The following is a 25,036-nucleotide window of genomic DNA, read 5'->3' as shown; positions in this document are numbered from 1 at the left end:
CGCGACGCGGGGGTTGCCAACTCTGCAATGACTCCACCTTACTCGGCTCCATGGCGATGCCCTCAGGAGAAATGCGGTGACCCAGGAAATCGATGGTCACCTGGTAGAACTGGCACTTCTCCAACTTGGCAAACAGCCGATGTTCTCGGAGGCGCTGCAGAACCTGACGGAGATGCTGATGATGCACTTCACGTGACGGGGAGTAGATCAGGATGTCGTCCAGGTAGATCACGACAAACTGGTCCAACAAATCCCGAAAGATGTCGTTCATAAAATGCTGAAACACAGCGGGGGCGTTGGTCAGGCCAAACGGCATCACCGTGTACTCGAAATGTCCATAGCGAGTACCAAACACCGTCTTCCACTCATCCCCTGGCCGAACTCTGACGAGGTTATAAGCTCCACGCAGGTCCAGTTTCGTGAAGATCTTAGCCTCCCGGAGTCGGTCCAAGAGCTCGGGGATGAGGGGCAGCGGGTAACGGTTGCGCACCGTGATGGCGTTGAGTTTCCGGTAGTCGCAGCAAAGCCGTAATTCGCCCGACTTCTTTTTGACGAAGAGCACGGGTGCAGACACTGGCGAGGACGAGGGCCGGATGAAACCGCGAGCCAAATTCTTCTCCAGGAAGTCCCGCAATGCAGCCAACTCGGGCTCCGACATGGAGTACAAACGCCCCACTGGGAGAGGCGCATCAGGGACTAAGTCAATGGAGCAGTCATAGGGCCTGTGCGGGGGTAGTTGATCCGCCTCTGACTCGCTGAACACATCAGCAAAGTCGGACAGTTCGGGAGGCAAGGAAACCCCTGGGGAACCCTCCACCTGGCCGGCACAGATATGGCGGGAGTGGTCCACGCACTGCAAGCTTGGGAAGGTGACCAAGTTCTGTGACCGATCTGTGGATCATGCGCCCGGAGCCACGCCAGTCCCAAGACCACGGGGAAGTGCAGATCCGAAGTGATGTAGAACTGGATGGCCTCCACATGGGAACTGATGGCCATACATACTGGTTGTGTGGCGGCCCTAATAGGCCCGGACAGGAGCACTCGACCATCGATAGTCTCCACTAACATGGGCGGATCCACCGGACACTGGGGAACAGCCCATTTGGCCACAAAGGCTGAGTCCATAAAGTTTGTGGTAGCCCCAGAGTCAATTAAGGCATGGACTAGAATCCCCTCTGGCTTGCCAGGAAGGATCAGACATGCCTCCAAAATCAAATGCCGTGGAGGTTCACAGGCACCATCGGAACGGCGTCGCTCGGTGTTGTTGTTGTGGGACGCCCGATCTATCACACCGTCTAGATCGGGCTCGGGGCGTTTCCCGACAGCAAAGTAGGGGACTTTCTCAGGGCAGGCTTGGTCACTGATGCCCGCTGACGCTTCTTTGGGCAAGAAGCAGCCAAATGTCCAGGGTCCCCACAGTAAAAACACAACCCCCCCGATCGTCGTCTGTTCATTTCCGTCACCGATAGACGAGACCTGGCGGCACCCAGCTCCATTGGCTCCTCCCTTTGGACTGGGGGCTCACGCACAACAGGGGCGGCAGGGGTCTGTGGGGTGGCACGGCGACTCTTTCGCTGCTGCAACCGGGCATCGATCTGCAGGCAAAGATGGATCAGCCCATTCAGGTCTGAGGGAATGTCCACACGGGCCAGCTCATCCAACATCTCCTCCGACAATCCATCCTGAAAGGCATCCACGAGCGCAGCCTCATTCCAGGCGGAATCCTGGCTAAGCAGCCGGAAGTCGCTGATATAGGCCTGTAGGGGGCGTTGACCCTGCCTCAGAGCTTTCAGGCGTCGGGTGGCAGTCTGCGTCTTAATTGGGTCCTCGTACATTAGACGCATATGGTCACAAAACCCCACAAAGTTGTCCAACAATGGGCTAGGTTGAGCCAGCAGAGGCGTGCCCCAACGAGCTGCATCCCCCGAAAGAAGGCTTAACACAAACCCCACCTTATCCCGGTCAGTGGGGAAATCAGCCGCTCTCACGCTGATAAAGAGCTGGCATTGTCCCAGGAAAGCAGGAAACAGTTCAGGAATACCTGTGAATTTGTCCGGCATTGCTACCTGGCATTTTCTCCTGGGTGGGGGTGCAGCATGAACCTGTGCTTGCAGTTGAGCCACCTGAGCTGCCAGCAAAGTGAGTTGCTGAGTGAGCTGAGCATTCTCGGCACGAAGCTGCTCCATAATAGTTGTAAGGGGTGGGAGGCTGAAAGCAAACTGTTCTGTACCAGCCTACTACCGGCCTTGCAGAAAGGCAACCCCTGTACAAACGGCAGTGGCTGGAGAGCGTCTGAGGCTGGAAAACGTCTGCCAATATTTATTATACAAACAAGCAACAAAACATGAAACAAGAAACCGGAACTTTGATCCTCAAACGGAGCGGTTGCTTTCAGCAACCAGCCCTTCCCCAAACACTCCCTTTATTAGAGTTCAGGGCGTGGCCTCCCTGTGCCTCCTTCCGAGGAGTCCCACAGCCTTTCTCTGCTTGCTTCTACTGGTCTGCCTCCTACGTCGGGCGTCCTTGAACAGGGCCAGCTGTGGGTCCTCTTCATCTGCACTGTCAGGCTCGCGCAGCTGAGAAGAGGGGCCTGGCTGAGGGCTTTGTGAAGCCTCCAAGCCATCATCAGCAAGTTCGTCTTCAACACCCTCCTCCTCCCCCTCGTCTGAGTCATCCGAGTCATCCGACCCGGCTGCCGGACCCACAGGCTGACCCTGAATCACAACAGGTAGCCCTTTCCCAGGGTTCCACTAAGGCATCCGCCGAGTTGTGAGCGAAGGAGGCAGGTGGGGACCCCAGCGCTGCCTGGAACCTCTCAGGGTCCATTAAGCATCCATTAAGCAGAGAAAAAGAAATGGACACTAACAGCCTTAGGTTACTTGTTCATTTGTATTATATTTAGACTATTTATATGGCCTCCCATCCTAAATATGTAAGTCTAGGCAGCTATAAATCACAAAAATATCAGAATTAAAGCTTTCGTATAAAACCAGGCTCTTTTCATGCCAGCTGTAGCATTTTAATAGCAGTATTTGTCGACCTGACGTACTGAAACAATTGAAAGCAAGAGGGGAGAGAGATGGATACATTTCCTGCTCTACATTTCTTCCATTGACTAGTGAAATTTGAAGAGAAACATTGCAGATATGATCCTCCCATTGATGAAGTTTCCTGCCTGGACAGAAATTCCTACTTTGAAGAATAATAACCAATACAGTCTTTATTTAAGCTCAGCTAGTTGGTACAGAGAATTTAGGAATTTAAAGACAAAAAAAAATCCTGTACAATTATACAAATCATTAGTCCTCAAGATTACAAGTGGCTTTAATAATCTTAAATGCAACTCCTGAGATTTCCTTATGTTGCTATCAAACTGTTTAATATGACAGAGAGGGAGAATTGTTAAGTATATGGCTGGTGTTTAATCCCATTGTATTTATTTTGAGTTAAATTTAATTGTAAATAAAATGAATACACATACAGAAACACACTAAATAACTTATTTATTGGGGCTGTTTATTTAATTTCTTGTTGTTTTTATTGTTGTTAGCCGCCCTGAGTCCTTCGGGAGATAGGGCGGCATATAAGTCCCAAAAATAAATAAATAAATAAATAAATAAATAAATAAATAAATAAATAAATAAATAAATAAATAAATAAATAAATGAGCACTTGTCCATCCTAGACAAGTTCAGATCAGCAGGACCAGATAGATTATACCCAAAGGGTTCTGAAGGATCTGTTAGATGTGATCTCAGAATCATTGAACCATTTCTTTCAAAGATCCTTGAAAGAGGACTGGTAAAGAACATATGTAGTTCCCACCTTCAAAAAAGAAAAATAATCTTTTGGAACAAAAGAAATTAAGGGAATAATATTACTGAACCATATCATACAGCATATATCATGGACTGGATCATCTTTCTGACTATAACAGCTCTTTCTTCTCTTTCCAATTCTTTACCCATACTTGAAGTTGCAGAACAGTTTTCACTTAATATTTGTACATTGTATCATGGAATAATTCCAGTGGTAAAATAGTGTAAAACTGAGTTAGATGAGATCCACCCAATTAATACCTAATATTGTCGATATTCTTTCAGTATTGCATAGTTGCTCCGGCAGTAAGCAGACCAGTGCTGAGCTTTTTAAAAGTATCAGTGTCAATTGTGAACCCAGAAGAATATTTTAGTTCTCTTTCTCTCTTGGCTAACAATGCTTTTTTTCCTTTTTCCTTTTGCACACATCGTGAGACACTTTCATTCTATCAAAACAGAGCTGTTGTATTCCAAAGCCTTGCACTTATTTTAAAAAAGAAGAAAATCTAGTATATGGAGTGCTAAGCCATTCTCCAGACACTTTTAAGTTCAAAGACTAAACATGGTATTTTACCATGCTCTTAGGCAGTTTGCTTTTTTTAAAAAAAAAGTGATAAAAATCACTGGGGAGACTGCAGTCATTCAAATGTATTCTAAAATCCTCCAAATGCATTTGCTGGAGCGTTACAGAAGAATATACCCACTAGCACTTATAAATGGCTAACGCTCACACATGGCTGACATAAGTTAAAAACTATGGGTGATGGAAGGGGGGGGGGAGAAATCCACTTTTAAAGCTGAAGAACACGTCAAAGAACAAAAGCAGACTGAGCATGTCTTAGGCTGACTCCAAAAGCAACTTCTGACAAATCAACCAAATTGGCTTTCAATCAAATATATTTTGAGATTGGACTGAACTAAATCAGGAGTTTCAATTTTCATCTACTGCTCTATGGGTACATTAGCATAATTTCACATGTTCATAGCTGGGTATCCATGGTCAAGGGTTTCTCATATATCCATGTAGCATCATCAGACCAGGGAATCCAGTCATCTGTGTTGGCATAGGCACAAGTAGACAACATTGTATATACTAGAATACAAAGGCAAGAAAGTAATAGCATCAGGTCTTCTTCACTACAGACTTTTATAAAAACAGTTTGTAGGTGAGATAATGTGTCCTGTTCAGATATTCAGGTTAATAATTTATGTGACATTTAACACCCATTGGATAAAAGGCATTCATTTAGCAACTGACACATTCACTGAATGACCACGGTGTTTGTTTAGCAATTGCTGCAAAAAAGGTCGTAAAATTGGTTGCAGTTTCATAGTGACACAAACAAGCAAAGCCCCATCTGTGGGATGCAGGCAGTACATGAAACCACGCCCCCTCCGGTCTGCAGAAAAACCTCTCTCCATGGAACCATCCCTGGTGCCCAAAAGGTTGGGGACCTCTGCACTATGTATAATATATAGTGACGTATGAGCATAATTGAGGCCAGGGTTATAGTCATAATGGTAGTTGTAGCCATTATAACTCTGGCCTCAATTATGCTCGTAAGTCGGGGACTACCTCTACTGCATGGGAGAAGCATGCTAAGGCAATGCATAAGAAACCAGAGGTAAAGTAATATGTAAAAATAATTCCAGATGATAATAACAGTGCAGAGGGCTTTGTGATTAGATTTTGGGGATGAGTTGGGGAAGAAGAAATATGGATCACTCATCTGGATATCTCATATCTTCATATTGTTCTTGTGCTTTTGTGAATGTATGGTTTGAAGGGCTAGGAAGAGAAGTAAAAATGTTTTCCTCAACCAAAACTGGATGGGGAAAAAAATTACACAGGGCAGAAGAATATCTAAAGTACTTTGATACATTTTTCTTTCTTAAATGCTGATTATAGAGGTAAATGAGATCACAAGATGAGTGACTAGTTCAGCTGAACTTTCCTTAATTTCTGAAAGAAAGGGATACAAAAAGCTTGACCTGTAAACCCTCCTATTCCCCCCCCCCATTCCCAAAGCAAAAAGTGGTGCGTCAAAGGGCTTCTGGTCACATATCAACAAGCTACATATTATATCATACGCTGATCTGAAGTCAGCACTAATAAGAATCCATAAGAAAAAATGTCAAAAAGTTAATAGCTGCTATATTTTACACACTAAATGTGGCAAATTTGTTTCCATTATTCCCACTCTTTATTCCAGGAGGAAAATGGTCAGTGAGATCATGTTACAACAGGCAAATTTCAATTGTGTTAAGGCAGAAATAATTCACCATTTTCTTTTTGAGACACTTGGTGATTATACAGAGAGCAAGGCAGACTGAAGGTGCTCTATGAGATCCCATTAAGATCAGCTGATGGCAAAACCATAAATGATTGGATATCACTTGGTAAGTAATACTTTGATATTTTCAGAATTATTTATTTGCTGCCTGGAAAACATTTGGGGGGACTGGGGAAAGAACTGAATAAAGTACATTAAATAAAACATCTGCAGTGCAGTTATGCCAAAATTTTAGCCTGAAATTTCTGAAAGTCAAGAGTCAAAAAATGGCTACATCTGTACTTTTAGTAAAGTTTGGACTTATGTCTTTCATAGATTTTTCCCCCTGTTGTTGCAATGCTAATTAGCATCAGAGCTTTGCTTTAAATTGCCGAGAGCTTCCAAAGACTTTTATAATATGGTGCATAAACCAGAGATTTGAAGGAAAATATTCAAAATTTACACTAGTCATGCCTAAAGTAGACTGCTGTCTCACTTTGGTCTTGCATTGTGGGTTAGGTAAACAACAATTCTGCTTTTACAAAAAATTAAACTAAATGCACTACTGTTTTAGCTAGATAACAGCAGCTAAAGTTTACCTTTAACAAAAGAGTAACACTGTAAGCCTATCTGTATCTTCTCAGAAACCTTTTAAACTTTAATGAAGGTTATTCCAAGGTACCATATCAATTTCATTTTAAATAATCCTCAAAAATCTATAGTTCTGAGTGGTTTTTCATTTTTGTTTTCTATTCAACTAGTGTTAATGTTGTAATACAAAATAAATGCTGTTCAGTTGCCCATTACCAGAGATAATGGTAAGTTTTGAAGAAAAAATAACTGGTGGTTAGGCTTAGCTGAGTGGCACCCACCACTTCCCCCTCTAGGGTGACAGGAAATCGGCAACATGTCCCCTGAGAACCTCGAAGGATTGTTTTGATGGTTACAGCATAAAAAGGTTATCATTGGGGCTCTCTAAATGTGAGTTACATCACCTGTGTAGACTGGACTGAGCACTAGAAATTGTAAGTTGTTCTGAACCGAAACATCTATAGCAGAGGTTCGGGTCTGGATGGGGAGGAACAGACTTCAGCTCAACCCCGACAAGACTGAGTGGCTTTGCATACCTTCATCCCGGGTCTATTCGGATATTCCATCTCTTTCTATGGGGGGTGAAATATTACCCCCCGTAGATAGGGCTCGCAACTTGGGAGTCCTCCTAGATTTGCGGCTCACCTTGGAAGATCACATGGTGGCTGTGACTAGGGGGGCTTTCGCCCAGGTTCGCCTGGTGCGCCAGTTGCAGCCCTATCTAAGCCGGGATGATTTATGCACGGTCACTCATGCGCTCGTGACCTCTCGTCTGGACTACTGCAATGCTCTCTACATGGGGCTTCCCTTGAGGACCACCCGGAGGCTCCAACTGGTACAGAATGCAGCCGCGAGAGTTGTGTTGGGAGTCTCCCGATACTCCCACGTTACACCTCTGCTCCGTGAGCTGCATTGGTTACCAGTTGTCTTCCGGGTGAGATTCAAGGTACTAGTAATGGTGTTTAAAGCCCTACATGGCAGGGGTCCGGAGTACCTTAGGGAACACCTGCTGCCGGCATCAACTTCCCTCCGCCCTGTGCGTTCCCACAGAGAGGGCCTCCTCAGGGTGCCACCGGTCAGAGAATGTAGATTGGTGGCCCCCAGGGGGAGATCTTTCTCTGTGGGCGCCCCAGAATTATGGAACCAGCTACCAGTTGAGCTCCGGACGGCACCCGATCTCTGCTCCTTCCGCCGCGACCTAAAAACATACTTGTTCGAACAAGCCGGCCTGGCCTGAGGGGGGATTGGGGGGGGTTATTATTATTTTATTGGGGTTTTTTATTATGTATTGATTGTTCTTTTAACGGGCATTTATTTAATTACTTTTAACTTTTGTAATTTTGTATTTTATTCTTGCTCTGTACACCGCCCTGAGTCCTTCGGGAGAAGGGCGGTATAGAAATATTAATAAATTAAATTAAATTAAATTCATACTTGGCCCTTTTATGACATGTGGACTTCAACTCCCAGAATTCCTCAGCCAGCATGCCTGGCTGAGGAATTCTGGGAGTTGAAGTCCACATGTCATAAAAGGGCCAAGTTTGAAGAACCCTGATCTAGAGGGAGAAAGAAGAAGTAAATATGGCAGTCATAACCATGTGATCAAAGTCCCATGTCTTTATTATGTACATTGCAGACAATGCATGTACAAAAGGAACAATAGCATCCTGACAATCACCTTCTTTACTTTTTGACCCCTTGTCCCTTTGGATGCTCAGCTCAAAGTCTTGATCAGGCAGCGTTAAAAACTAGGTAACAAATAAATCAATGCTCATCTGCTATTACAAAGCTGCATCTCAGGCTTTGAAGGCAAAGAAATAGGCAGAACTGGAGAGGACAGCAGAGATAAGAGTTTCATAGCTACCTGGGTGATCAACCTAGCTGTGTACTATTCAAAGCAGAAATAAAATTAAAGTACTAATTTAATGCCAACAGTAAAAGAATTACTGACATTAATAATACACTTTAGGATTTTTCACCAACAGTACAATTTTCAAAAGGGCCTTCCCCATGCAAAGTGTGTCTGTGAAATGCAGGAGTATTTTGGAACTATTTAATAGAGCAGCCACACTGCTTTGATTAATATCAGTGTCTTCTGAGCCAGCCGTTGCTGGGAATGCATCTGCCAAGTGAAGCTGATTGGCAATCCTTTGATAAAGAGCCAAGGTGGAATATACACCTCCAAATGATATTTTATCATGTTGCTGCTGAGCAATGTGTATCTAGGAGACAGGACACCTTGTGAGGGAAGCTACCCTATACCTTAATAAACACTTTTGCTTCTCGAGCAACACTTAACTATTTTCTCGGTTCACTTCTGGTTCTTCCATCTTCCCAGTTGTTTACTAATTCCACTAAATCATGGGTGTCAATTTGCCGGATGCATCATGCTGTAACTGCACCCACCCCATTGCTGGCAATGGAAAAAAAAGTTGCGCGATGTCGCAACACATCACGTGATGGTTGCGAGCTTGACACCCCTGCACTAAACAATCAATGTACATTTATCTATCATAGTCTTAGAATTTCGAATAACAAGAATTGGCCTTAAAATATTGTTATTCCTTCATCTGAATACTGATAAGATTCTATGTATTCTGGTTATAAACATTTCATTCAAGGTTCAAATATTGCTCTAAGTCCTATTGAAGCTTGGTGAATTAGGTTTAGCACACAGCATGTAACTACCTACAGAAGATATATAACTCTACAATTCATTATAGTCCACAGCAACCTTCTAAATGCACATGAAATTCCATAGAAATAATAGATTACACAAGTAAATAAAAATAATATTTATATGTATGTAAATGTACACCCATGATTTGTTTTTCTTTCCATGTACATGTATACATCCAAACTGGACTGTATTGTTTCTCTGTGTCATGGAATATATGTGGGTATATGCAATTATTTTGGTCATATTTATGTAGTGTATATTGGAGGTGGTGAGTATTTGAGATCTGTATGCAACAAAATTTCATTTTAATGTATGCTGATTAGTGTACATTTAAAGTGACAATAAAGTTATTCTATTCATTATTCTATTCTATTCTACACTTGTAAGTAGTAGTGATTGTATTTATAATATCTACATTATCTACACTATAGATGTATGACAGAGATCAATGGTATTGGTAATTCCAAGAATTGCTCCCCCAAAATATCTGAGTGGCATTTGGAATGATCTTGAACTAGCAACTGTTTTTCAGAATCAGTGCTAAAATTATGTGTGTTGTGATACTATATTGCTTAAAACTAGATTTTTCTGGATCTAAAACTGAATGTAAAAACACAAAAAAGAACAATATAATAAGGACATCATGAAACTTATGATAAAATAAATAGCAGATTACAGAAAGAAAATTCTAATCCTAACAGGTACAAGGCTGACTGAATGGAAATACTGTTAAACTGATAGCATTGCATACTGCTAGAAAAGAAGAAAGTGAAGATTGCTTTCTTTGTAAGAAGTGTAGAAACTTAAAATATTTTTTGTTCCTCACCTTCATTTCTCCTTTGTGATGAGTTAACTGGGGACAGGCTAAAGATATTAAGACAGATGTGTCTGAAGATTTCTTATGTCGAAAAGGAGGCTGTCTGTGGTGGCATAAAAGAAGAGGTGATATTGATTATGGCAAATGCCAGCCCTTGGAGTTAAATATCCAATTCCAAATGGCAGTGGGGAAAATCTGATAGTAGGCTTCCTAGAATGATAGGATAAATGAGGTCTCAGAAAGGCACAGAAAATATCTAACTCTAAAACTCATTATAGTCCACAGAAACCTTCACAAATGGCACATGAAATTCTAGAGAAATAATGGATTACAAAAAGTAAATAAAAATAATATTTATATGTATGTAAATGTACACCCAAGATCTTTACAGCTAATTCATTTCTTCAGAAGTAAGAAAGTACAAAAATGTGCTATCGTGGACCGGAATCAAAAGCAGCTTCTTTACTCCAGATCATTTAAAGCTTTATATTGAAACTCAAGGATGTTTTTCTCCAAGCAACCAATGTAGTACTTGCAATCTCTTTCAGAAGGATGCTGGACAAGCTATATACATGTACACAGAGAGATACACCTTGTACATTTTTAACATGCACTCTTCTCCTTCCCTCTTAAAACTCTCCTTAATTTTTACTTTTGCCAAAAATTGAATTCATGTACTTTTTGGAGGTCATGAACTTCTTGTTGTTTTCAGAGCATAAAGATATAACTCGTAAACTGTACAAAGTCTGCAAATCAGTAACTGTCGAGCCTCTCTGCATTTATCGAACGTAAGTAACTAAATGCATGAATAGTAGAGGTTAATTGCACAGAAGAAATTACTTTGAACTTCTGTGCTCTTGTTGCACTGGAAGGTCCACAGATTCAAGCAGAGTTCTTGCAGGTGCAATTTATTTCTGCAACTGGTGCATTCAAGGAACTAACTAAAATCAGCCCCATTGGATTAATATGTATCATTAAGGAGGTATTAAAACATTTGCCTGATATACAAGTCCGACAGCAGCATAATTTCCTTTTTTCAATGCTGGCTTTTTGAGGCTTCTGCCAATGAAAGCACGTTGAAGAAGGAAACACCATTTGGTGAAGGGAAATAATGCTGATGACTATTTACATGATTCCTCTTTAGAGAAAGGCAAATCACCAATATTATTCCACATTATTAGAAATTAAAATAAATTAGACAGTTGAACATAAAATCATATCTCAAAATTCAACATCAGGGAATAGACTGGTTTCTAAATGTGCTTCGTCCTTTGCCAGTTGGCACAAATGTTTTTAATGTGTCCCCAGTGATTTTTACATTCAATTTAAGTACTTCCATATTTTACATTCTTATACAGGGATTGCATTCCTTCATAGTTTAAAGCTCTATTATCAAGAAATGCTGTTCCTCCTATACTCAGCAACTGCTTAACTTTATAATGAGGATAATTTCAGGCTATTAGATTTTGCTGGGCTTGTTTGTTTTATTTGAATGGAAATCCATACCAAACATCAGACAATGTTTGGTCCTGAAGATTTGTTCGCATTGAGAAAGGCTTCTCACAAGCTGAAAATAAAGCTTGAGTGACTGAATAATTATTACTGGTGTCTGCTTCAATAGCTGTTTACTGAACTTCCATCAAATTGTTAATATCATTACTTACACTTAGCATTATTCAAAAAGCATGTAATATACTGTACCTTCCTAACATAATGCCTGCATCTTGTACTAAGAAAAAGGCTGCTATCCTGTCTCTTAGCTGTTTCCTCCAGAAATTTTTCCATCTCTTTTTCCAAGCAGCAACATGCATACCATCATTATATATTGGTTCTTAAGATCATAGTTTAACATAGCCTCCGCCCAATAACATAAATGCAACTATTGGTAGTGTGAGAACTTTGTCCCATCTCATCACATCTTCCAGGGGTTTTCATTAACAAGAAATAATCCTTAAAATAGCATTTTCTGTCAAGTATTATGGATCTTCTAGATTTTAAGGAAAGCTGCTTCCATGGATATATAGAGAATAACATTCTTCTTATTTAGAGCCTTGGTGGAGCAGTGGGCTAATGCCTCCTTAAGTAACACCAGCTGCCTGCAATTAGTGCAGGTTCGCATCCCACCAGGCTCAAGGTTGACTCAGCCTTCCATCCTTCCGAGGTAGGTAAAATGAGGACCCAGATTGTTGGGGGCAATAAGCTGACTTTGTAATAATGCCGCTTGGGGGGGAGGGCGAAAGCCCTAATAAGCAGGCATATACATAGAATTAAATAAATAAAATAATAAATTTATTCCTGCTCAGGCCTGATAGGGCTTTACTCTGGCATAGCAACATTATTGTGCATTAGGAACAGCTTTTCTCTGTCCCTAGACAGAGAAGTGGTTTCATGTGGCCCACGAAGCCATCCTGGAAACAGTGAGGGAACGGCCCCCACTGCCTTGGCCCACAGACCCTCCTCCTGCCAGAGACCCTCAGATCTGTCCCACTCCTGCCCAGGCCCTCGTAGGCACCCTTGATGCGAACGATGTAGAGCTGGCCACGCCCACCCAGTAGGCCATATGCACTCTAGCCACGGCCACCCAGTAGGCCACGCCCACCCAGGCCACACCCACCCGGCCCCCTGAGGGCAACTGCAATGCTGATGCGGCCCTCAATGAAATTGAATTTGACACCCCTGACTTAGGGGACAATTCCTGGACTGTCCTGTCCAAGAGATATTCTTTGTCACCCTTATTTATTTATTTTATTTAGCGTAAGGCATCTACAAAGGATATGCAATCACTTACATACAAACCTTTCCTGAAGTGCTTCCCTTACACATGTTTTTATCTGATTACTCAGAAAAGGTAGTCTCAAAGGTGCTTTTTTTCACGAGGCATAGACATTTCCGTAGACAATCAGAAAAGGTGGGTGTGTACAAAACCAACAGAGAAATAGAACAGAGAAATACAATTAAAATGATGAAATGAGGCACCTCCAAAGTGACTCACAGACCCCCAGATTCAAATATCAATCTTCACTAGTAGATTGCTCATAATGCTGAAGGGAAAAGCCAGGTTTTCATGACCTCCTGGGAAGCTAACAAAGTTGGAGCTAGTCAGATCTTAATGGGGAAGGCTGTTCCATCAAACAGATAGATCTTCAGGATCCCACAGGATTCCCCTATTTAACAAAACAGACTGAAGACCATACCATTGGATATGGTAGGATCAGACAAAACTAGTGGAGCCTAGCAGTCTTCCAGCTAACCTGTACAGATTTAAAGATAATAACGAACACATGGGAAACCTACTTGGGGCCAGTGCAGCTTGCAGAAGAGTGGTGTCGCATGGGCAAACCTAGGTGCACCAAGAATGGTGTATGTCGGGGTCCCCAACACCCAGTCCATGGATGGGTATCGGGCCGTGGCATGCCATGCACCCTCCAGTCTATGAAAAAAACCTTTCTCCACGAAACTAGTCCCTGGTGCCCAAAAGGTTGGGGACCTCTGGTGTATGTCATTGTATTTTGGACCAGCTGAAGTTTCTGAATGTTTATTCATGAGCAGCCTGATGTAAACTATATTGTAGTGTTTTAAGCAGGTATTGTAGTAACTAAGGAGTGAATGACTATGAAAAACATCCCATCCAGAAGTCAGCCTGACAGGTATACAAAATGGAACTATGCAAAGGATATTCTATCAACAGTGGCTTGAATTAAGAGGGAAAAAGGTCCCTGAGCCCGTAACTATAATTAGTATAGTAATACTAATTTGGCTACCATCACTGAAAATCAGAGGGAGGCATTATTCAAATATTCTTTACTTGATATTCATGATTCAAATATTTACCGGTACATTTTTTCAGGATACCTTAATGGGCATTCAGCATGCTGATTTGGCTTTTTTCATTCAACCATCACCTGCTTGCCTCCTTAATTGCTGCCATAGCATATTACCTAGTAAAGTAAGGCATGAGGATCAACAGATGTTTTCTCTAACTGCTCCTGATCCTCTGTCCTGGCTTGATGCTACCTGTTATTGGAAGTCCCAGCACCTGATAATGTGAACACCTGTTATTGTGTATCCCTGTCATCTCTATTTTGTTGCAAGGGCAAGGTTGTATAATTTATTTCCTCACAATTACTCCAATGTCATTCTATAGTTCTCTCTTTAATTTTGAAAAACAGTAAGCTTTTTTTGAAAATACATGGAATATATATTATTTAATTGTAATGAAATGACTTTGGGTCTTAATTAAATACTGTACATTTTGCCAAAGAACTAATGATAATGTCACACAATTATTGAAACTGGAAAACAGAAACTTAAATCATCCACTAGTAGACTTTCTTAGCTTTTATTGATCATGATTTCAGTGTGTGTGTCTAGATCAGGTATGTCAAACTCATGACGTCGCATGACATATCGCAACTTTTTCCCCATTACCGGCAATGGGGTGGGTGCAGTTTTAGTATGATGCATCCGGCCTGTGGACCGGCAGTTTAACATACCTGATCTAGATGGACAGAGAGAGCTCAAGGCATCTGATTTTATTTCTGCAACAATAATCCTATGAAATATATTCAACTGAAAGATGGTTATCAGGCTTAAATCAGCCAACCAGTGAAGATATGAGTTTAGGGCTCTCCTGAATGTACCACATCTGGGTTGACAGTGACTAGCTCACTGCAAATAGAAGTTCAGCTGTCATTTAGAAATTATCGTGATTTTTCAGTCCAGGTCTGAAATGCCTAGTCTTCCCAAGTCTACCTATTAGTTTTATGTTTGGAGCTATATGGACAAAAATATAACAGAGTCACGAATGGGGGAAAAAAGAAAGACAATTAAGTCTTGATCATGATCACTTGCTTAAAGTCATAAGAATGCATCTGGATTGCAGTTATTACACACTATCTAGTTACACATTAATTAAAATGTGAATTAGGAATCTAGGAATGCTGTTAATGGACAGTAGAGTTTGCAGAGGCGATAACAATATTTAAAAAAAAATTAAATGAATTTGTTGTGTGAATCCATATTAGGTATATGGCTTGTAATTAAACAGTTTGCGCACAGCGAAAATAATGGAAATCACTATTAGTCATAGTATATGATGTAGCATTTGACAAGCACCCCATTCATATTACATTCACATTTAATACTTTGTGAATGGGTTGTAAACTGGAAGCCTCTTGAGTGCCCAGAATATAGGAATACCAAAAGACAAAGGTACAGCATCTATTTATGTTTCAAATATAGGTTGTCACTGCCTGAATTTCTAAGTTTCACTCCTGCCGGTTCAATTAGGAAGGAATGTTTAGCTGGAGTTCAACCAGCAACAAAGAGAAGTTTTTGAAAAGTTACTACATTGCTGTCATGTTCTTTCAGCCTATTGACAGTAGATATTTTAGAGAATTTTTGAAGGCGAAGATTCACTTCATTTTTAGAAGCTTTCTCAATTTCAACTATAACAGCATATCACAATATGCACAGTGCACTCCTACACACAGTCTTCTTTTCTGAACTCAGCTCCTGAGTAAAGGCTGCCATAGCAGGTTTTTAAAGCAAAATGTTAGTTTGGTTTATGGAAAAAAAGTTAAATCAGACTATTTCCTGATTCTCCTTTCTCTTTGGAACAGATATCTAAACATCAAGGCTGCTTTAATTATTTGTTAGGGGATTTCACTATTTGTATGGACGAGAGTAATTTTGTTACTCAAGTGAGGTGGAAACAGTAGTAATGTGGAAGTGGCCTTAGTATTAGAAGAATCCTTTTAGTCTAAGAAGTACTAGTTCCAATAAAAATTCATTGTGGCCTCTTCAGTTTCCTTTCCCACCCCATTTTTCACACACACAAGCAAAATATAAACCTTTGTTAATTATAAAGGCTGTGTATTTTAATAATATATGCATTATTATATTCCTCTCTTTTAAATATTTTTATTAAAAGTTTTACAAAGAACATAAAAGTATCACAAAGTAACAAAGAGAATATGCAGTAAAGAAAAGAAGAAAAAGTGCAGAAAGAAAGAATAAGAAATAGAAAGAAGTTTCTGATTTCCTTTACAGCAAATATAAGTACAATTACAATACTGTATATCAAGAGTGACTCAGCTTTCTATGCTTTCGAGGTCAGTAAAATGAGGACCCAGATTGTTGGGGGCAATATGCTGAAGTGGTATATAAGTGGTATATAAGTCTGAAGTGGTATATAAGTGAAGTGGTATATAAGTGGAGTGGTATAAGTCTAAGTGCTATTGCTATTATCTCTTACTCTGTGATTACAAAAGAGAGCTCACTCTTTTCTGTTCTCCAATTTTTTCTCTCCTAATCAACAAAAACACAAATCATAAGTGCTTTTTTCTTATTTCATGCAAAAAGTCTATAAAGGGTTTCTAAGTAAAGGTAAAGGTTCCCCCGCACATGCGTGCTAGTCGTTTCCGACTCTAGGGGCCAGTGCTCATCTCCGTTTCATAGCCGAAGAGCCAGCCTTTGTCCGAGGACGTCTCCGTGGTCATGTGGCCGGCATGACTAGACGCCAAAGGCGCACGGAACGCTGTTACCTTCCCACCATAGTGGTCCCTATTTTTCTACTTGCATTTTTTACGTGCTTTCGAACTGCTAGGTGGGCAGAAGCTGGGACGAGTAACAGGCGCTCACTCTGTTACGCGGCACTCGGGATTCGACCCGCCAAACTGCCGACCTTCTGATCGACAAGCTCAGCGTCCTAACCCACTGAGCCACCGCGTCCCTTAAAGGGTTTCTAGCCAATCATAAATGTAGATACTGTATTTTTTTCTAATCAAAATGAGAAAGATTAAAGTCATGTTCACAAGTTTCACTGTATCAACCAACTCTTCCATTGTAGGTAATATTGTCTCTTTCTACTTCTGAGCATGTAATGATCTTACTGCAGTTATGTATAAAAATAAAGTTCTATGACTTTTCCCCCAGTTGCTTGCCATTATTTCCAAGCGGAGTCTCTGGATTCAATTGCACTTTAAACTTTAAAATCTTCTGAATTAATGTATGTATTTGTCACTTTTTTACTTTTTTTTTAATGTCCACCAAAAAAGATAAAATGTCCTTTCATGTTCTTCATATTTCCAGCAAAGATTCAAACTGCCCTTGCATATTCTCAACAATTTCTCTGATAATAAACACTAAAGATACATCATTTTATTAAAAAAATCTTTTTAGGAATAAAAAACAGTAAATTTCAATCCTGTCAATATTTTCTCACTAGTCCATTTGTATATTATAGCCAAAATTTTAAACCATTTTATCATATATATTTCACTTGTTCTTCCTCTGTCTTACATTTCAGCAAAGGCTTATACATTTTAGCAATTACATGTTCATCATTAGTACATAATTCTGTTTCAAAATCTATCTTACTGTCTTCAAAACCATAAAGTCTTTTATCCAGTTTAAAACTTGCTGTTAACTGTACATAAGAAAATCATTGACAAGAGTATCCTTCTATTAACAAAACTTCTCTTAATTTAATTTTACATTTCCTTGAGGGAATTTTAATAAATCATAACAAGTTAACGATTTTATGTTTACTTCATATTTACTTCAGGAGCTCAAGGTAACAAGTAAAGCACTCCTTCCTTTATCCCCAAACCTTGCAGAGTACGAATGGGTTAGAATGAGTTTTGGGATGAGGAACAATAATAACTGACCCAGTGGTTGTACTTTACCCATTACATTGAAATACTTTAATGAAATCTGATGGTACATCTTCTTTAAAAATCTACATGTTTAGTTGTATACATGCTAGCCATCCAAGGGAGTGTAATTTCCATTGGCTTGCAGATTGCCTCATTGGCCACAGTAAAAAGTGGATGAGATCCAGAAGCTTTGGACTGTGGAGGTGAAGTCATGAGTTTTAAGAGATAATATTGTTTTTCACATCTATGCAAAGCTTAGGTAATCTAGTGTACCCCTTTTACACACATAAACACTTCGAAATAAAAAAAGCCAATGAACTGGCACTACCCATTCTGAGAAATAGGTTTTGTATCTCTCTGTCATGCCATAATGTAGCATGGCTGGCCTGAATGCAGCAAATAGTATTAATTCAGTTACTGCAGTTTATAAACCTTGGATTATGGCTTAGTAGTGTGTTGTGCGAGTACAGCCCAATTGCTGTTTATTTAATAAATCAGGCTTAAGGTACCTATGACTAAGCATGATATGTAATATTGTCTTTCTTGCTGATAAATTTAAAAATCAAAAGATCATGAAATACTAGACAGGTTACAAAGAAATGGAAAAAAATCACGAAAGGCCAAAAACTGTTGTTATTTGCGAAGTCGTGTCAACCCATTGCGACCCCATAGACAATGTTCCTCCAGGCCTTCCTGTCCTCTACATCTTCTGGAGTCCATTTAACTCATGCCAACTGCTTCAGTGACTCCATCCAGCCACCTCATTCTTTGTTGCCCCCTTCTTCTATTGCCCTCAATCTTTCAGCCAAAAACTAACTGCCAACAATCTCTCTTTTACAAAGATTATGAGCTGTGTAGAACTGACCAACCCAGATGGTGTTTCTGGAACTGAAGTCCACTACATCTGGAGAATATCAGATTGGGAAAGGTTCACATAAACCATAGAATCACAATGCCTTTCCTCAGATGGAGCCATTTGGATACTAGCTGGCCACAAGATACTGCTTTATCTGGCAGCTCCCTACAGACTGTTGAACAGCTGATTCACAGGCTGAGTAAAATGAAGTAGGAGACAATTCACCTGAAATTGTGGGGAAAACCACACATCTCTCTATTGTGTAGCTGTTTAGCACTGGAGAGTTATATGGTTAAGTAGACAATGGAACTGGAATGACTTTTCGAGGTAGCTGCTGGTTAGAGTTCAGTTAAAAGAACTGTGAGTTTCCCTGACAGGTAGTTGTTATATTGTTAATAAAACTGTCATCTATTTAGAACATAAGTGCTAACTACTGTGGATTGGTGTTTGGGAGAAAGGAAAAGAAATGGGGGTGCGGAGAGAAGAAAATTAATAAATCCATACAAACCTGGGATGTCATCTATGAAAGTAGTAAGCAATTGAACCCTAATGGCTCCTTAAGTAACACCAGCTGCCTGCAATTAGTGCAGGTTCGCATCCCACCAGGCTCAAGGTTGACTCAGCCTTCCATCCTTCCGAGGTAGGTAAAATGAGGACCCAGATTGTTGGGGGCAATTAAGCTGACTTTAATTTAATTTAATTTAATTTATTGAGATTTTTATACCGCCCTTCTCCCAAAGGGACTCAGGGCGGTTCACAGGGCATAAATATAAACACCAATACAAACATTAAAAAATAATTAAATTAATGCCCAAGTTAAAACCAGAATACTAAAACAAACCAATAAAAAACCCAAGTACCCCCATCAGGCCAGACCCGCTAGTTCAAATAAATGGGTCTTCAACCCGCGACGGAAGGATCGGAGGTCTGATGCCATCCGGAGCTCGACCGGCAGTTGATTCCATAACGCCGGAGCACCCACAGAGAAGGCCCTCCCCCTGGGGGCCACCAGTCGACATTCCTTGACAGGAGGCACCCTGAGGAGGCCCTCTCTGTGGGCGCGCACAGGGCGGAGGGGAGTCGACGCCGGCAGCAGGTGGTCCTCGAGGTATCGCGGACCCATGCCATGTAGGGACTTAAAGATCATAACCAAAACCTTGAACCTTACCCGGAAGACAACTGGCAACCAATGCAGCTCACGGAGCAAAGGTGTAACATGGGAGTACCGGGAAACTCCCAAGACAACTCTCGCGGCCGCATTCTGTACCAGTTGGAGCCTCCGAGTAGTCTTCAAGGGAAGTCCCATGTAGAGAGCGTTACAGTAGTCTAGGCGAGAGGTCACGAGCGCATGAGTGACCGTACACAAGGCCTCCCGATCCAGATAGGGCCGCAACTGGCGCACCAGGCGAACCTGGGCAAAAGCCCCCCTAGTCACGGCCACTATGTGATCCTCCAAAGTGAGTCGTGAATCTAGGAGGACTCCCAAGTTGCGAGCCCTATCCACAGGGGGTAAAAGCTCACCCCCCATAGAAAGAGGTGGAACATCCCAGGTGTCTCGGGAAGCCGGAATGTACAGCCACTCAGTCTTGTCAGGGTTGAGTTGAAGTCTGTTCCTCCCCATCCAGACCCGAACCGCCTCCAGGCAACGGGACATCACAGCGAGGGCATCACTGGGGTGGTTTGGGGTCGAAATAAAAAGTTGGGTATCATCAGCATATTGATGATACCCAACTCCAAAACCACGAATGATCTCACCCAGCGGCTTCATATAGATGTTGAACAGGAGAGGCGAGAGGACCGACCCCTGAGGAACTCCACAAGCGAGAGTCCTAGGGGTCGACCTCTGCCCCCCTGCCAACACCGACTGCGAGCGTCCCAGGAGATAGGAGGAGAACCACTGAAAAACCGTGCCTCCCACTCCCAATCCCCTGAGACGCTGCAGCAGGATACCATGGTCGATGGTATCAAAAGCCGCCGAGAGGTCTAATAGGACTAGGACAGAGGAATACCCCCTATCCCGAGCCCTCCAGAGATCATTCACCAGAGCGACCAATGCCGTCTCCGTGCTGTGCCCGGGCCTGAAACCCGATTGGTAAGGGTCCAGATAATCCGCTTCATCCAGGACCAGAGGGAGCTGATGCGCCACCACACTCTCAACAACCTTCGCAAGAAAGCGAAGGTTGGAGACTGGACGGAAGTTGTTCAATACAGCTGGGTCCAAGGCAGGCTTCTTGAGGAGAGGTCTCACCACCGCCTCCTTCAAGACGGTGGGGAAATAACCCTCACTCAAAGAAGCAGATATAACCGCCTGGAGCCAGCCTCGTGTCCTCTCCCTAGCTGCGTAAACCAGCCAAGAAGGGCACGGGTCCAATAAGCATGTGGTGGAACTCAGCTTCCCCATAATCCTGTCCACTTCATCAGGGGTCACAGAATCGAACTCCTCCCAGATAACATTGACAAGACCGCCCGTGTCCTGATCGTCAGACTCTGCCCAGCTGGAGTCCAAACCGGTCCGAATCCGAGCGATTTTATCCAACAGATGTTGACCAAACTCCTCGGCACGACCCTGCAAGGGATCCTCCCTCACCTCCTGATTAAGAAGGGAGCGAGTCACCCTAAACAAGGCGGCCGGGCGATTGTCTGCGGACGCGATGAGGGTAGAGAAGTAATTACACCTCGCCTCCCTCATCGCAGCGAGATAAGACCTAATATAGGTTCTTAACCGCAATCGGTCGGGTTCAGATCGGCTGGACCTCCAGCAGCTCTCTAGGCCCCGTTTCCGCCGCTTCATCTCCCGGAGCTCCGCGGAGAACCATGGAGCTCGCTGGGATCTGCGCCGGGTCAGGGGCCGCAAGGGTACAACCCGGTCGAGTGCCTCAGTGGCTGCCCTTTCCCAGGCTTCCACTAAGGCATCCGCCGAGCTGTGAGCAATGGAGGCAGGTGGAGACCCCAGCGCCGCTTGGAATCTCTCAGGATCCATTAGGCGTCTGGGGCGGTACCATCTAGTTGGCTCCGTACCTCCACGGCGAGGGGTGGCAAAATGGAAGACCAGCCGCAGGAGGTGATGATCGGTCCATGACAGGGGCATAGTAAGTGGAAAGCCCCCACCAAGATCATCCAACCACCGTCCAGATAAGAAAATCAGGTCAAGGGTGTGGCCTCCCTCATGAGTTGGCTCAGAAATTACCTGCGTCAGGTCCATGGCCGTCATGGAAGCCATGAACTCCCGAGCAAGCTCAGATGAACCTCCCAGGGATGGTAGGTTGACGTCTCCCAAAACTATAAGTTTGGGGAACTCAACCACCAACCCTGAGAGGACATCGAGCAGCTCGGGCAGGGCTGCCGCTACGCGACTAGGCGAAATGTACACGAGCAGCAAGCCCAACTGCGCCCCAGAGCCAAATCTCATAAAGAGAGACTCACACCCGACTATCTGAGGAACGGTGGTCTCCCGCGGACATAAGGTCTCCCTAACGATCACAGCCACTCCCCCACCCCTACCCTGAGCTCGAGGCTGGTGTAGCACCCGGAAGCCTGGTGGGCAAAGATCAACCAAAGGGACCCCACCCTCTGGCCCCAACCAAGTCTCCGTGATGCAAGCCAGGTCCGCATGCTCACCCTCAACTAAATCCCTAATAAGGGGAGCTTTGTTGACCACGGACCTGGCATTCAGGTACACCAGCCGGAGCTCAGGAGGCTGCACATCCTCGCTCCCGGAACCTCGGGAAAGAAGCAGAGGGTCGGAGCGCCCCACCGCTTGCAAATAGCGGAGACGGCGCTCCCGGTAACGATATGGCCCCCTGTCTATCCGCCTGCTGCCATTCCCCGTCGTGGGAATTGGTAATCCCACGACCCGCTCATGAGCCCCGGAGACAACGACCCCTCGTTCTCCCCCCGCGCGGTCAGACCCAAGTCTGGCCTGAACTATGGTTGATTGGCCGCCCCCCAAAACCAAACAACCCCTATCACCCACCCCCCTCCCCAACCCCGTAAAAAATTTTGATAAAAACAAAATCAGGGGCCTCTTGTTACATTTATGTTGACGGCCCCTACCCCTACCCAGCCATCTCTCAGAGACCCAGAACTCGGGCCCTTCATCGAGGTTAGAATTTAAAGAGGCGGGTCGCACCCAGGCGAGGGGGGCACCCCTGAGGGCGAGCAAGTCCGTGCTAGTATATTGTCGCATGTTAGTCCAGCAAGTCCAGAATAGGTAGTCCTGGAGATGATCAAGTCCATAGGAGGGTCGAAGGCCGGAAAAGAAAATATCTGGATCCACACCCAGCTGCACTGCCACTTAGCTGGGTGCCCCAGTAAACAGGTCACCCCCGCCCTCTCACGGCAAGTTGCAACTCTGTACCTGGGGATGGTCAAAGATATACTCTGGGTAGGCATGCCCCATAGAGCTCCCACCTCTATGGGGCTGCAGATGTAAAAGTCAGCCACTCTCCCACCATGGCTGATACCCAGGACCGACCAAATCCAAAGGGGAGAGGGGGAGGCAGACAAAATTATATATTCAGGCAGAAGAGTAGACGGGCCAAAATGGGCGAAATGGTCTAAAAGCGTCACTGCCGTTAGAGCGGTCCAAAGGTGGTATAAAGACCGCCTGTTGCTCCATTGAAGCGGTCCAAAGACGCCGTTGCCAACACAAGCGGTCCGAGGCAGCACAGGAAGCATCATCGCTGCTAGGATAACTCTCAGTCGCCCTCTCCGCCGCCAAAACGGCCCGAGGACGATAGCGTCACTAAAAGCAGCCTGATGCAGTCTGGGGTGAGATGAAAGCACCACCGCCGGCGGGAGGGGCCGAGAGCCCGAGAAACATCGCAGCCAGTCACTGGCCTCCACAAGCGGCCCAAATAGGCCAGAAAACACTGATGCCGCCGAGGTGGCCCAAAAACAGGTCAAGTGTTGCCATTCGGGCCAAGAGGCCCCAGGAATGCCACCGCTTAGTGCTGGTCGTTGAGAACGGCCCAAGTCCACTGCTGCCGCCGTCGTCGCCGGATGCAGGCCATCTCTGCCGTCGAATGCGGCCCCAGGAGACGCCGCTACCAGTGGCAACGCCAACGCCCACGCCGTCGCCGCCATCGCCGCCATCGCCGCCGCCAAGTCGGACCCACAGGCGTCTCTCTCGGCAACCAGAGGCAGCCCGAAGATGTTAAGGGCGGCCCGAAACGGCCCGGGGAAGCAAAAAACGCCGCCACCGAGCGCCGCACCGAGCGCAGCCCGAGAAACTGCCGCCGCCAGCGCCCACGCCGCCGCCGCCATCACCGCCACCCCAAACGCACCCGTAAGTGTCCTCCTCGTCCTCCTCGCCGACCAGAACCCGTCTGAGAGCAGCAAGCAGCCCAACCGGTCCGGCACAGCAGGGAACAGCAGAGAACAGCAAGAACAGCAGGGAACGCCGGAGGCGGCGACGAACAGCTGAGAGGCGGCCCGAAGAAAAAAAAAAAAAAAAAAAAAAAAAAAAAAAAAAAAAAAAAAAAAGACAAGCGGCAAGCGGCAAGCGGCAGAAGGCAGAAGGCAAACGAAGGCAGACAGATGAAAAAGCTCGCAGGTTAGCTGCCTCGTCCCCCAATCCACATCCCAGGCAGCCCGAAGGCTCCTGAGGGGCTCCAAAAGGACACCTCCAAACTGGGACTCACGGAGCTCACGGAGCTCGGACAAGCACGTCCGCCATCTTGAAACCGACTTTGTAATAATGCCGCTTGGGGTGTGTGTGTGAAAGCCCTAATAAGCAGGCATATAACATAGAATGAAGGTTACTGCTAAGCTTGTAAGCCGCCCTGAGTCTTCAGAGAAGGGTGGGATATAAATGGAATAAAAATAAAAATAAAATAAATAAAAAATTCCTCTGTAACATCTGTAAGTGAAGAAAGCTAATAGTAAGATATTATGAGTCATTGCCTACAGCCTGGAGTTTGATCCTGATGGAGCTCAAAGTTGACTCAGCCTTCCATCCTTCCAAGCTTGATAAGATGAAGACCCAGATTGTTGGGGGCAGTATACAAATAATACTGATATTGTAAACTGCCCAGAGAGTGCTGTAAAGCACTATGGGGGTGGTATTGTTAAGATGCAACTCTCAGGACAAACTGCTTTGGTATATTCAGAAAGAGAAAAAAAAGTTTCAACATTATCAGAAAGTATACTCAGAGTCCCAGTGCATCTTGAATATATAGCTACAGCTGCACAAAGCTTTGAATCATGTATATTTCCCTATCCATTGATAATAAGGATGAAGGATATTAGAAAAAAACAAAATCAGAGAAATTTACTTGATGTGCCTCACCAGGGTCATTTTCAAATATTGTTGGTCCACAATTCTATGAACCCCTACTAGCTA

The 25,036-nt window shown here is 43.8% G+C and overlaps 1 long non-coding RNA gene across 1 annotated transcript in view; it reads left to right on the top strand.

Annotated features, from left to right (window-relative positions):
* LOC310636401 overlaps positions 1-24,182 on the top strand; it is a 224,706-nt gene extending 200,524 nt beyond the window's left edge. The window contains exon 2 of the long non-coding RNA XR_014491714.1: positions 24,133-24,182. This is a non-coding gene — a long non-coding RNA (uncharacterized lncRNA). The remainder of the gene's footprint in view (positions 1-24,132) is intronic.
* Positions 24,183-25,036: the final 854 nt, after the last annotated feature.

This window comes from Vipera ursinii (assembly GCF_947247035.1).
Source record: "Vipera ursinii genome assembly, chromosome: 1".
Classification (NCBI taxonomy): Eukaryota; Metazoa; Chordata; class Lepidosauria; order Squamata; family Viperidae; genus Vipera; species Vipera ursinii.
Note: the sequence above shows the minus strand (reverse complement) of the source record. Positions and strands in the feature narration are given on the sequence as shown.